At 35.1% G+C, this 14,875-nt stretch overlaps 1 long non-coding RNA gene across 1 annotated transcript; it reads right to left on the reverse strand.

Moving 5' to 3' along the window:
• Positions 1-8,820: 8,820 nt before the first annotated feature.
• On the reverse strand, positions 8,821-14,273 carry LOC149149697 (uncharacterized). The gene is made up of 4 exons (XR_016263601.1): positions 14,167-14,273; positions 13,624-13,763; positions 12,315-12,398; positions 8,821-10,322 (listed from the first exon to the last, which is right to left on the reverse strand). It is a non-coding gene; the product is annotated as an uncharacterized LOC149149697 (long non-coding RNA).
• Between the last annotated feature and the right edge of the window lie 602 nt (positions 14,274-14,875).

A 14,875-nucleotide genomic window follows, 5' to 3' on the forward strand; every position in this document is an offset into this window, starting at 1 on the left:
ACAATAGGGGAAAGGGGTGAGCCCATGGCAACACCATAGGTCTGTTCAAAGAACTCACCCTCGAAACAAAAGAAAGTGGAAGTGAGACAAATCTCAACCAGTCGAGCGATATCGGGATCTGTTAGGCAATATATCACTTCCAAGGCCTCCTTTATAGGATACAAGTGTAAAGGGAGACCACATCAAAGCTGAGGAGGATGTCTTCAGGGTCAAGCTTTATGTGCTTAAGCTCATTAATGAAGGACGCCGAGTCTTTAACCAAGGACTCTGTACGGACAACAAGGGGCTTAAGCTTAAGGGCAAGGAACTTAGCTAGAAGGTAGGTTGGACCACCAATGGTGTTGACAATAGGCCTCAGGGGGGGCCCTCCTTTGTGAATCTTTGGCAACCCATAGATCCTAGGAGTAATGGGACTGCTGTCAATGATTTTATGGCAAAGGGAATTCACAGAGCTATTGGACTTGATGGCTAGAGCCACCACCCTAGAAATTCTCTTAAGAGGGTTCTTGGGCAGCTTTTTATAACTGCCACTATTGTAAAGATGATCTAACATCTTCTTGCGATAATCATCCCTGTTAAAGATGACCACAGCTCCCCCTCTTTCAACCTTCAGAACGACAATATATTTGTTTAGGTTTAAGGTTTTGAGGGCAATGAATTCCTCATTGCTGAGGTTCTTCCGAGGGGGCTTATACTTTCTAAGGACGACAGCAAAATCCTGCCTAATAGTCTCCTTGATATTATCCAGAAGATCTCTAATCCCGTATTCCACGTCGCAAATAATGTCATCCACCGAGATTTTTCTAGGTGCTAGGGCAAAGTTTAAACCTTTGCCTAAAAGTTTAAAAACAGAAGGGAAAAAGGAGAAACTAGATAAGTTAACAACTCTATTATTCCGGGAGGGAGGGGGAAGAATATTCTTGTCCAAGTTCATGACCTCATTGTTTTTGCTAAAATAGTTATTATTCTCAAGAGATAAATTAATATCAATGTCATTGCTAATATTAATGTTATTGTTAATAGATTCTTTATCATTATTATTATTAATAATAATATGACTAATATCAACGTGCTTATTATTATCATACAAATTATTAATATTATTACTATTATTATTATTATAATTACATAACTTATTATTGTTATTGTTATATAAATAATCATAATAATAATAATAATAATTATAATTATTATTATTATTATTATTATTATTACTACTACTATGATGTGAAAGATTATTATAAAAATTATGCTACTTACGTGAGGAGCGATGAATGAAACGATGACCATCCACACCGTCCCTCAGGCTAGCAACATCAACACTGTGGGCAGGAGAGAACAAGTGCTTGATAACACGTTGAACAGGTGAAACCGAGGGAGAGAGCAGGCTGCTCGATACCCCAGGAACGCTCAGGAAGACAGGGTATGAAGCGCAGACTTCCGAGTTAGCTGCAGCTGCAATTTGATTAGCTGAAAGGAGTTGCTCGGACAAGAGGTTGACCAGGAGAAATCGAGGGAGAAGCTAGGAAATAACCGCTCAAATAAGGTGTTGAAGCAACGCAAGGGTTGGGTGCATTTGTTGGACACACGGATGAGGACGAAGGCCTACCTCTGCAAAATGAAGGAGAGCAATGGCTTGGAGCAGGCTGTCTGGAAGGGAGCGCAGGATCAGAGGAGCACTGTTCATTATGAACCTCTTGATCGCCCAGATAGGTGAGATCAGAATGGTCCAAAGAAATGGAGGAACCTTCACCTTGAAGGCAGGAACCAGAAATCGCTAAAGAGCTGGCTTCCAAATGCGATCTTACAGAGATCCATTGAACAGCCAAGTTCGGGGGCGAGGAGTTAGAATCATCAGAAGGAATGGAAGATAACCAAGAACGGAGGGCTGACTTTTGAAAAGCAGAAATGCGGTTAAGGGAAACACCATCCACAGATCCAAACCCTGCAGATTTCTGAGCCAATATCTTAAACTTCGCAACTTGCTTTTTACCCTTGATCTCCTCCAAATGCATGGATTTTTAATGAGAGCAAGCATCTATTCTGGCCCATAGGGAGGGGGAGAAAAAGTTCGAAAGCTCTAAGTGAAAACTCAAAAGAATCTGAGAGAGTCGACTCAGGTCTCTCCTGACCCTATTAATTTCAGATCTCAATAGCGCTAAACTGGCTCTTAGGAACACTCCATGGTTAGAAGGAGTGTGGAGGCGATGGTGAGTTCTTTGAACAGACCTGTGGTGTTGCCATGGGCTCACCCCTTTCCCCTATTGTTGTGAATATTTTTATGGAAGATTTCGAAGCCAAAGCTTTAGCCTCAGCCCGTCTCCTTCCTAAGCTATGGAAAAGGTATGTTGATGACACTAGTGTCATCTGGTCCCATGGCCAAGAAGAGTTGGATCTCTTCTTCAATCACCTCAACTGTCAATCCTCTGCCATTAAGTTCACCATGGAAAAAGAAGTCAATGGTTGCCTCCCCTTCCTGGATATTCTTATTTCTAAGAATAATGACGGTTCCCTCTCCCACTCAGTATTCCAGAAGAAAACGCATACTGAGAAGTATCTTCATGCCGATTCCCATCATTTCCCTGCTCAAAAATTGGGTGTTCTTAACACCCTCGCTACTCGTGCCCTTAGGATTTATGATAATAAGAGCTTCAATAAGGAGAAATCCCATCTCCTTATTGTCTTTTTGGAGAATGTCTATAGTAGGCACTTAGGTCAGAAGGTTTTCCTTAAAGCCTCTAAAAATTCGGTAATTAAAAAAGAACCTAAAGAATGCCTGCTAGGAGTCCATCTTCCCTATGTCGAGGGAACCGCAGACAAGATTGCTCAGATCCTTAAGAAGTACAATATTCCCTCAACCTTTAGGCCCCTCAACATCATTCGTAAATCCCTCCGATCGGTGAAAGATCCCATTGACCCTAAGGACATCAAGGGCATCTACTTGATCCCTTGTTCTTGTGGGACCCCCTATATTGGGGAAACAGGGCGCTCCATCCATCGAAGGATCAACGAACATGCAGCCGACCTAAGACATAGGAGAACCAAGTCTTCAGCATTAGCAGAGCATGCGAAAAAGACCAAGCATCATGTTTGTATTGAGGAGGCCAAGGTTATTACTAAGGCTACGCAATTCCATCATCGTAAATTCAGGGAAGCAATTGAAATTGAAAAAAGGCCTAACAATCTCAATAGAGATGACGGCTGGAAGATCAATAGTTGTTGGATCCCTGCCCTTTCTTCTTAGTCTTGCCTTCCTTTCCCCCCTTCCCCCACTTTTTATCTTTTCTGGTTTTCGAGGTTTCCCCATTTTTTCCCGGTTCCTTCTCCTTATAGCTGTCTTTTCCATCCTCCTAGGGTTTCTCCTTTGGTTAAATTTTTTACTAATTGTCCTGTTCTTGTCCTTCTTGTATTTAAAATTTGTCGCTCATTCTAAATTTTATTTTTATTACTATTTCCTTATCAAAATTTTCTTAATATTATTAATCCTATTTGTTATTAAGCTTCTACCTTTAACATATAAAAATAAAAATAAAAATTAATTTTAACCAATACTCAAAAATAATTTATTCCATTAAATCATTATTATTAAAAACCCTCTACTTATCCCTAGTGATTTAAATGATTAAATAAATTAACAAGGAATTAAATTAATTAATTTAAAAAAAATATATATATATATAAATAAAATAAAATTGAATAACATTCTAATATATAACCCCCTTTACTTATCCCTAGCCATTCAATTGATTAAATAAATTAGAATTAAGTAATTTAATATATTATAACATTCTAATATATTAAAAAAAACCCCTTTTACTTATCCCTAGTATTTATATGATTAAATAAATTAAAAAAGGAATTAAATAAATTAATTTAATAACCTAAGAAAAATATTTTAATTAAATAAATATAACATTCTAATAGATAATATATTATAATTAGTTACTAGAAGTAAATTAGTTACTATAATTATATTATTATTCTATTATTATAAGTTATTACCTTTGACTTATCAACATTTTAATATTATTATATAACCTAGCTGTTTTATATAGCCATTGATGGTCAACCTTGTCAACCTAGCTGTTTGAAAGATCTGCTCTCCCTATTTAATTTGCAGCCATGATCTGACTCCTCAACTTGTCTTGACGATGAACCACACTAGTTGGTTCGAAACGCGTCGGCAAAGGTTTTCTACATGTGATTTACGCCGAAACTCTTATAAATAGTTAAATATATTTCATACATGAGATATTTTTCTGACGGGTGACCGCTAGACGTCATCAAAGTGTTTGTCTCTAATCGAGAATGCATCATATGGGTTGGAAGACATGCATAGGTAGGAAATTTCAAATGGGTGGATAGAAAGGATAATATGTTTGGTTGGATGCATGAGGTGTTGGGTTTCGTGGTTACATCCATGGATGGGTGGGTCAGTCCACTCCTGCAAGTTAATATTTCCACCTCCTAGGAACGACACTCCAACATGTATATATTACCAACATCATAGCTTTGAGCACTGCGTTGTTCAATAATGGTTTTAGTTGCAGTGCTTGCTATGAAATCAAGTGCAACGACAACCCGCAATGGTGCCTTCCCAGTTTTATTGTTGTCATTCCTAGTAACTTCTGTCTGCCCAACAATCTGCTTCTTAATAAAAAAAATTTACCCACTGCCCCAAACACCCTTTACAATTTCTTCCCTGGAAGACAAAAAAATCACCTACTAATCTAATTTCAATAAAAACCACAAAACGAACAAATAAATCCTTTCTCGAGTCCACTGCCATTTTGCTTCACTATTAGTGAATGATTGCTTGGCATCCTTCACATCCACAAAAGCACATCAAGAAAATATCAGCCATGACTATAGAAAAAAATTACTAAATTTTCCATCTGGGTCAGTATTTTTATGGTAGAGTAGATAGAAAATAACTAGCAATTGCCCCAGATGTTGCAAAGGAAATGTCGTAAGGCATAACTAACTATTATCTTCCTCCACAAAAACATAACTATTGTCTTTATCATTGTTTACCAGTAACATATTGCTACTACTTAACTATTACCTTCCTCAACAAAAACATAACTATTATCTTTATCATTGTTTACTGTAGAGAAGCATTAGTAGAAAGGAGATTTATTTCAAACAAGGAAGTATAAGAAAATGTAAGCATGTGGATCCCTATCACAAGGAACAACCACACAAAGCAAAAAGGAGATTTATTTCAAACAAGGAAGTATAGGAAAATGTAAGCATGTGGATCCCTATCACAAGGAACAGCCACACAAAGCAAACTATATACATATACTGGAAATTAAAGACCATCATTAGAAAGGTGCTTATAGAACTGTCAAAATTAGCACAATAGGAATCTTTGCTAAATTTAAAAGTCTCCAAGCTAGCAAAGAAGATGGTAGACTTGGAACTGTCCAGCTGAAATGAAGGTCTATAGACCATCATTGGAAAGGTGGTTATAGAACTGTAAAAATTAGCACAATATGAATCTTTGCTAAATTTAAGTCGCCAAGCTAGCAAAGAAGATGGTAGACTTGGAACTCTCCAACTGAAATGAAGGTCTACCATCATTGGAAAGGTGGTTATAGAACTGTCAAAATTAGCACAACAGGAATCTTTGCTAAATTTAAAAGTCTCCAAGCTTGCAAAGAAGATGGTAGACTTGGAACTGTCCAACTAAAATGAAGGTCTACTTTTGCTCCTGAATATGTGCAGGTTGTGTTATTTAACCATATAAATGTTTTAAATATTTCCACCATATCAACTAAAGCTACAAGGTTGATCACTGCTTTAAACAAAACTATAACAAATCTTTCAAAATATTTTATATGACTGCTTTAAACAAAACTATAACAAATCTTTCAAAATATTTTATATATCATGTCATGAGGAATTCACACCCAATGTTGTAGGGGGTAGTTGATATCAGGCCACCTCCATATTCTAGTCCTCAATAAAGTGTAGACAGTATGAGTCAGCTTTCTAGGGAAATACTCCACCTAGGATCACAAGTGGAATCCAAGATGAAAAAAGATAAGCATTAAAAAAAAGGAGATTTATTTCGAACAAGGAAGTATAAGAAAATGTAAGAATGTGGATCCCTATCACAGGAACACCCACACAAAACAAACAATATACATATACTGGAAAATAAAGAGCATCATTGGAAAGGTGCTTATAGAACTGTCAAAATCTAGAATACCTTGATATAATACAGAAACACGATTACAGGATTTCTGCATAGTGAGAATGATCAACATGCTACACTGTCTTTTGGTACAAATTTGGTAAAATGCTTGATAGAGTGGCCCGAAATTTCCTCAAGTATATGTTCTATCTTCCATGTTCCAAACAAGAACGCACTGTTAGCAATCAAAAATCTGCATGAGGCCATCGACTTATGCCAAATTAGGCAAAAAAGGGTTGATATGTGAGGATTTCTTTCTGCATGCTCAGGAATCTGCTTGTGAAGAAGCTCAGGAGTAGCTCCCTTAATTTCTGCAAGAAAGTTCTGGCATAATTTAATAAAAACAATACTATTGATAAGGAAATCATTGAAAAACCAACATCAAGCCAAAAATAATAGAAGCATCATGTCCTTACCCTGTGGTTTGAAGTTGAACAGAAGGGGCAGAGGGTGGCCATTGGGCACTCATACATTATTTTCAACTATTATTGGACATTTTAGTTTTTATGAATATGCACATGGTATATATAATGGACAAAAGTCATCAAACTCTACCAACCATGAGAGATTATTCGATCGAATATTTCTTCCATTTTAGCTTCCTTTTACAAATCAAGTGCTTAAAATTTTGTTTCATATGTCAATACCAAACCAGAATCGTTTGAATAAATAATGGTTTTAAAGTAAATGATTGGTTTAGTTTTATAATTATGAAAAGTATAGAATACTTTTTCCTTTATGGTTCTAAATTTTTTAATGATGATTAACTTTATTTCATTTAAATATTCATTAACTTCAACAATATAATACTGTGGACAGAGAGGAGAGAGAGGCACAATAGTTCAATACCATGTGGACTTAACACTTTCACTAAAGAGAGATGGGGTAACAAGCCAGAGTTTGATAACAATAATTTACATATCGATGTCAAATTGTATGTAGCTTTCACACTAATGATCAGAAGACCTTTTGGTCCACCCCACAGACTGGGTAGTGATGGCTGGGAATGAAATCTGATCCTAGTGGGAGCCTAAGAGAGCCTGTAAAGAGCAAGGAAAACCACAAAACTGTGTGCCTAGAATACCTTGATATAATACATAAACACAATTGCAGGATTTCTGCATAGTGAAAATGATCAGCATGCTACACTGCCTTTTGGTACAAATTTGGTAAAATGCTGGACAGAGTGGCCCGAAATTTCCTCAAGTCTATGTTCTATCTTCCATATTCCAAACAAGAATGCACTGTTAGCAATCAGAAATCTACATGAGGCCACATTGTGCCCTGAACATGAAATGGTGTCAAGAACATCTACAATGCCACAACTCCAAAATTCAATACAAACTATAACAGATCCTTTGAAATGAAATACTAAAAGATCAAAATATTTGGAGCATAAATTAAAGCAACAAACTATATAGTGATTATCAGAGCTGCAACCTATAATAAATATAGTGACGAACGATTCCTTATCAATAAAATGAAAAGAGGGATTATCTTTTGATATGCTACTAGCCTTGGTGCAAGTTAATAATAGCCAAACTTTCTTACCTCATGTTCAATGTTGTCCCGATATTGCTTTGTACTATAATGCCAATCCATATAATATTTTTTTTGGTTTACAATTAAAAAAAAAAATTAAATTGGTTTACAATAAAATTTTGTAAGGTCCCTATAATTTCAAGCTATAGAAAATAGAAAAGAGTTAGCTCTCTTATTTGTGCAAGAAAACATATATATCTAAGAACATTTTTGAACCCCATTCACCATTTTATGCCCATTTATAATGGTGAGATTTAGACATGACTGCGTAAATATACAAAAACATAATAAACATCAAAAATTAACTCCAAGCTCCCTCTGAAAAACCACTTATTCCCCATAGAAAGTTCTCAATCAACATTCCCAATTCATATGTTACAAATTCATATATTTTTAAACCAACCTTGTCACATCCACTTATAATTTCTTTCAACTTGAACATCAAGAAGAGATAGAATAAGTAACAATGTCCTCTCTATGTTTTCACAATTTTAAGAGTTGACTGAGTGAATGGACATTTTTGTTGAGGTTTTCGCAAAATCAAAGGTTCTGATACTTTTTCCATATTAACCTGCATTTGATAGTATTTAATGAAATAATTAGAAAAAAATACAAGTTATTTAATTAAATCCATGTTGATGGTTCACACAGATAATACAATGTCAGAAGTCAAGCAATAAACCAAAAGACTCACTCAGGTATCCAACATAATTGCAATTTTTTAAATTTTCAAATATGTAGTAGAATAAATCTATATGCCAAAAGAAAAACTTCAGCACCCATATATAGTAGTATTTCCTAATCAACGAACCTTTAATTTAAGAGTGTGTCTAGACTAGTGTAGTAGATGACAGAAAAAAAACAATGTGATATATCACTGCTTAGCTGTTAAAGCATGTCTAGACTAATGTAGTAGCTAAGAGAAGAGAAACAGAATGGTGTATTAGTAACTACTGCTTAACTATTCTGAGTCCGTTAAGACTACTGAAATAACTTAGAGAAAAACAAACAATACAATATAACATTGCATAGATAGAAAAAAGAGAGAGAAACAATCTACATCAATTATGTGTTGTAGGAAACAAATTGGAAGTTGATCTGAAAAAAGGATGACTTAGGTGGGAGAAAAAAGGATTTTTTCCGATTTTTCAATGCTCACAAGGTCAAAATTGTATGCAATATGAATAGATAAATTATAACCATGAGGTATTGATAGAAACTGGAAAGTGAATAGAGGAAGATACATCTAGTAGTAAGGGTGGAAGACAACAGAGGCTTTAGGGTTGGCAGGGGAGCAGGAAGATTCTTGGAGGGTTTTTTCCAAGTGAGTTAAAGAGAATAACTGTAATTTACATATCAATGTCAAACTGTATGTAGCTTTCACACTAATGATCAGAAGACCTTTTGGTCAACTCCACAGACGGGGTAGTGATAGTTGGGAATGAAATCTGATCCTAGTGGAAGGCCTAAGAGAGCTTGCAAAGAGCAAGGAAAATCACAAAACGGTGTGCCTAGAATATGTTACTTGATATAATACAGAAACACGATTGCAGGATTTCTGCATAGTGAAAATGATCAGCATGCTACACTGCCTTTTGGTAAAATGCTGGACAAAGTTGGCTGAAATTTCCTCAAGTATATGTTCTATCTTCCATATTCCAAACAAGAACACACTGTTAGCAATCAGAAATTTTCATGAGGCCACATTGTGCCCTGAACAAGAAATGGTATCAAGAACATCTACAATGCCACAACTCCAAAATTCAATACAAGCTATAGCAGATCCTTTGAAATGAAATACTAACAGATCAAAATATTTGGAGCATAAATTAAAGAAACAAACTATATAGTGATTATCAGAGCTGCAACCTATAATAAATATAATAACAAACGATTCCTTATCAATAAAATGAAAAGAAGAATTATCTTTTGATATGCTACTAGTCTTGGTGCAAGTTAATAATAGCCAATCTTCTTACCTCATGTTCAGTGTTGTCCCGATATTGCTTTGCACTACGATGCCAATCCATATAATATTTCTTTTTGGTTTACAATAAAATTAATTGGTTTACAATAAAATTTTGTAAGGTCCCTATACTTTCAAGCTATAGAAAATAGAAACGAGTTAGCTCTCTTATTTGTGCAAGAAAACGTATATATCTAGGGACATTTTTTAACCCCATTCACAATTTTATCCCCATTTATAATGGTAATATTTAGACATGACTGTGTAAATATACAAAAACATAATAAACATCAAATATTAACTCCAAGCTTCCTCTGAAAAAAAACTTATTCCCCATAGAAAGTTCTCAACCAACATTTCCAATTCATATGTTACAAATTCGTATATTTTTTCAACCAACCTTGTCACATCCAGTTATAATTTCTTTCAACTTGTACATCAAGAAGAGATAGAATAAGTAACAATGTCGTGTCTATGTTTTCATAAAATGGAAGAAAATATTTCAAAATATTAGAATGAAAAACTCACAATTTTAAGAGTTCACTGAGTGAATGGACATTTTTGTTGATGTCGTCGCGAAATCAAAGGTTCTGATACTTTTGCCATATTAACCTGCATTTGATAGTATTTAATGAAATCATTAGAAAAAGATACAACGTATTTAATTAAAGCCATGTTGATGGTTCACACAAATAATACAATATGAGAAGTCAAGCAATAAACCAAAAGACTCACTCAGGTATCCAACATAATTGTAATTTTTTTAATTTTGAGATATGTAGTAGAATAAATCTATATTGCAAAGGAAAAACTTCAACACCCATATATAGTAGTACTTCCTAATCAACGAACCTTTAATTTAAGAGTGTGTCTATACTAGTGTAGTATATGAGAGAGAAAAAAAACAATGTGATATATCAGTGCTTAGTTGTTAAAGCATGTGTAGACTAATATAGTAGCTGAGAGAAGAGAAACAAAATGATGTATTAGTAACTACTGATAAACTATTCTGAGTCTGTTAAGGCTACTAAAATAACTTGGAGAAAGACCAACAATACAATATAACATTGCATAGCTAGAACAAAGAGAGAGAAACAATCTACATCAATTACGTGTTGTAGGAAACAAAGAGGAAGTTGATCTGAAAAAGGATGACTTAGCTGGGAGAAAGAAGGAATTTTTCCGATTTTGCAATGCTCACAAGGTCAAAACTGTATGTAGTATGAAATTATGAATAGATGAATTATAACCATGAGGTATTGATAACAACTGGAGAGTGAATAGAGGAAGATACATCTAGTGGTAAGGGTGGAAGACAAAAGAGACTTTAGGGTTGGCAGGGGAGCAGGCAGATTCTTGGAGGGTTTTTTCCAAGTGAGTTAAAGAGAATTCAAGCTAGGCTATGAGAAGATGACAACCACTCAATCATTCGTATGTGAAAGCGGAGGTATTTATGAAGTAAGATTTAGATGCGATTCAATTCAAGTGGGATCAACACAAACCTTTTATTCCAACGATTAGTGCGGGACTCTGTGTAGATTTTTTCGCTTCCTTGTCAAGTAGCAGTCACAACTAAGGTCTACACTGTCTTTTGGTACATTTCGCAAATCTGATCCTTCATATTCCAAATGAATTATTCATACTTCCATGAGGGTAAGTACTAAAATGGTTACATATTTTAATTTTACATTTTAGGCATTCACTGTAAATCCCCACAGCTGACCTTGTTGCCTTGGGATTCTCAAGTATTTGATTTTGCTGATAAGCATAGAGGAGCTTATAGTGACTCACTTAGATCTGGAGTCTGTCCATTCTATTGCTCATACTGTGGATATGAGGTACTGATATTTTTGTCAATGTCCCGTCAATCATTCTAGTTTACATAATATGGTTCATGGGAATATGAGTGTCCAATTTGCATCAGATCAGGAAGAGTTTGATATCTAGGATAGGAAATATACTTGGGGGGAATCTGGTGTGGTAGAGATGTGTAACACGTAGTATAAAGCGCAAGGTATCGGACACAATCATTTAATTTACTGCCCTATGTGTGATAATTGCACAAGTCATATCTATGATGGCTCATGAGACAAGAAAATATGGCCCTGATGAGGATGTGCCTAAAGATGAACTTACCCATGAGACTTATTGGAAGCAAATTAGGTTTGAAGATCCTTGTACTGAAGAAGATCATAAAGAGTTTGCTATGTGTAATCACCTTTTCAAGTCAGAAGAGCATAATGAAATTGATGTTGTTCCATGAGGTCTTATTGCACAGAGAAATTATGGCATGCTCCGGTGAAGAAAACTGCCTCAATGGCATCCTCTACAGGTCACATAATTGCATATGGTCATGTTTTTTACTGTGAGCATTCAAAAAACATACCACATCATGTGGTTTTTGTTATTGACAAGTCTGGTTCAATGTCCAGTCCTAATACAAAACCAACCATGGCCAGATTTATATCTCGACACAATTGTCACATCCACTTATAATTTCTTTCAACTTGTACATCAAGAAGAGATAGAATAAGTAACAATGTCATGTCTATGTTTTCATAAAATGGAAGAAAAGATTTCAAAATATTAGAATGGAAAACTCACAATTTTAAGAGTTGGTTGAGTGAATGGAAATTTTCGTTGAGGTCTTCACAAAATCAAAGGTTGTGATACTTTTTCCATATTAACCTGCATTTGATAGTATTTAATGAAATAATTAGAAAAAGATACAAGTTATTTAATTAAAGCCATGTTGATGGTTCACACAGATAATACAATGTCAGAAGTCAAGCAATAAACCAAAAGACTCACTCAAGTATCCAACATAATTGCAATTTTTTTAATTTCAGTCAGTTATGCAATTTTTTTAATTTTCAGATATGTAGTAGAATAAATCTATATGCCAAAGGAAAAACATCAGCACCCATATATAGTAGTATTTCCTAATCAACGAACCTTTAATTTAGGAGTGTGTCTAGACTAGTGTAGTATATGAGAGAAAGAAAACAATGTGATATATCACTGCTTGGCTGTTAAAGCATGTCTAGACTAATATAGTAGCTAAGAGAAGAGACACATAATGATGTAATAGTAACTACTGCTTAACTATTCTGAGTCCGTTAAGACTACTGAAATAACTTAGAGAAAGACAAACAATACAATATAACATTTCATAGCTAGAACAATGAGAGAGAAACAATCTACATCAGTTATGTGTTGCAAGAAACAAAGTGGAAGTTGATCTGAAAAAGGATGACTTAGCTGGGAGAAAGAAGGAATTTTCCTAATTTTTCAATGCTCATAAGGTCAAAACTGTATGCATTATGAATAGATAGATTATAACCATGAGGTATTGATAACAATGGGAGAGTGAATAGAGGAAGATACATCTAGTGGTAAGGGTGGAAGAGAACAGAGGCTTTAGGCTTGGCAAGGGAGCAGGCAGATTCTTGGAGGGTTTTTTTGAAATGCGTTAAAGAGAATTCAAGCCAGGCTATGAGAAGATGACGACTACTCAATTATTAGTATGTGAAAGCGGAGGTATTTATGACGTACGAGTCAAGATGCGATTCAATTCAAGAGGTCTACACTATATTTTGGTACAAATTTGGTAAAATGCATGATAGAGTGGCCCAAAATTTCCTTAAGTATGTATTATGTCTTCCATATTCCAAACAAGAACGCACTATTAGCAATCAAAAATCAAGAACACACTATTAGCAATCAGAAATTTGCATGAGGCCATCAACTTATGCCAAATTAACAAAAAAAAGGGGGTTGAGATGCGAGCATGCTTCAACAGGAATTTCAAGCATAATCAAAGTTCTCTTATGAAAGAATTTCCATTTTTGACAAGAACACCAAACAAAAGAAAATGAAGAAAATAATTTATACAAAATATGATAAAACATACCTATTTTGCTATCTTTATCAGAGAAAATAACAACATCGATCCCCACTAAAAGTCACCAACAACCTTCTGGTTAACATCATCAGAGAAAGGCGATGGAATTGGGCAATAATACGAGGAAAAGCATGTCGCCATGGACCGCACTGAAAAAAAGGGCATATTGTTACCATATGGCAAAATAACAGTAACAAATTTAGGGAGTTTACCTTTAAAATTAACGAACTATAAAAAGAAATGAGCCCCAATGAAATGGTTGTCTTCCCGTCGCATTTCCAGTAACAAATTTAGGGGGTTTCCCTTTAAAAATTACGCTTTCAAAGAAAGGTCACATTCAATCTCTGCAACAATTATTTCTGGTCATTCTCGAAATGAATCCTTTACAAACCTTTTTCCCTTTGTTTTTCAACTCGAAGATAGAATCAAAGGTAGCAATCTATAGATTTAATGAACTTATATAATCTTTCATGGATTCCTATGCCTGAAATAAAACAAAGAAGAAAGGGAGCCAAATCCCCTTTCCCACAACAACAGCTCCTTTAAGCCTACCTATCCTCCACCACGCTCATGACATTTGACTTTAAGCCTTCAATGCAGAGATTGAATGCAACTAGCGATGATCAATTCCACTCAATGCAAATAGAAGCACCTGGAAGTAGCGCCGAGGGAGGGCAAGGGCAAGGTCGCATTTGTAATTAAATTTCTAACTAATTTAATAATATTGTACCATACCGGTCAAATCAATCAGATGGCTAAAATTATTTTAATCGTCTAACACCTAAATCAAGGGCTCAGAAATGTACACGTAATCTAAAAGGAAAGTTAATTTCAGAGGGAATGCCTTACGGCATAAATATAATGTTGTAGAGTGTGCATAAGTAATTCTAGCAACCAATTTTTAACGCCATTATAATAACAATGACGTTACAATGCAAATAAAATAATTGGGCCTTGGCAAGGATTGAACATGGTTGCATCAAACTACAGTATTTGAATGGATAACCTAATAAAATTCCCTAGAGAACTTTGATCACTCGGAGCCTATTTTCCTGAACATTTCTAAATTCCAAGTGGGTATTACCCATGTTCAATATAGAATATAAATGATGTTACATGTCATTTATAAGTTCTCTTGCTTCACCATTTGGATAGAAGAGACTGTGTACCATTGTATGTCAGTTCCAAGGGATGCAAGCTTAGTTACAACACATAGATTTTCATTGAATACCAACTTTCAAGGGCCTGATTATGATTAATT

This window comes from Pinus tabuliformis, chromosome 9, assembly GCF_031772625.1.
Source record: "Pinus tabuliformis cultivar Carrire ecotype Pingquan chromosome 9, CPIR1, whole genome shotgun sequence".
NCBI lineage: Eukaryota > Viridiplantae > Streptophyta > Pinopsida > Pinales > Pinaceae > Pinus > Pinus tabuliformis.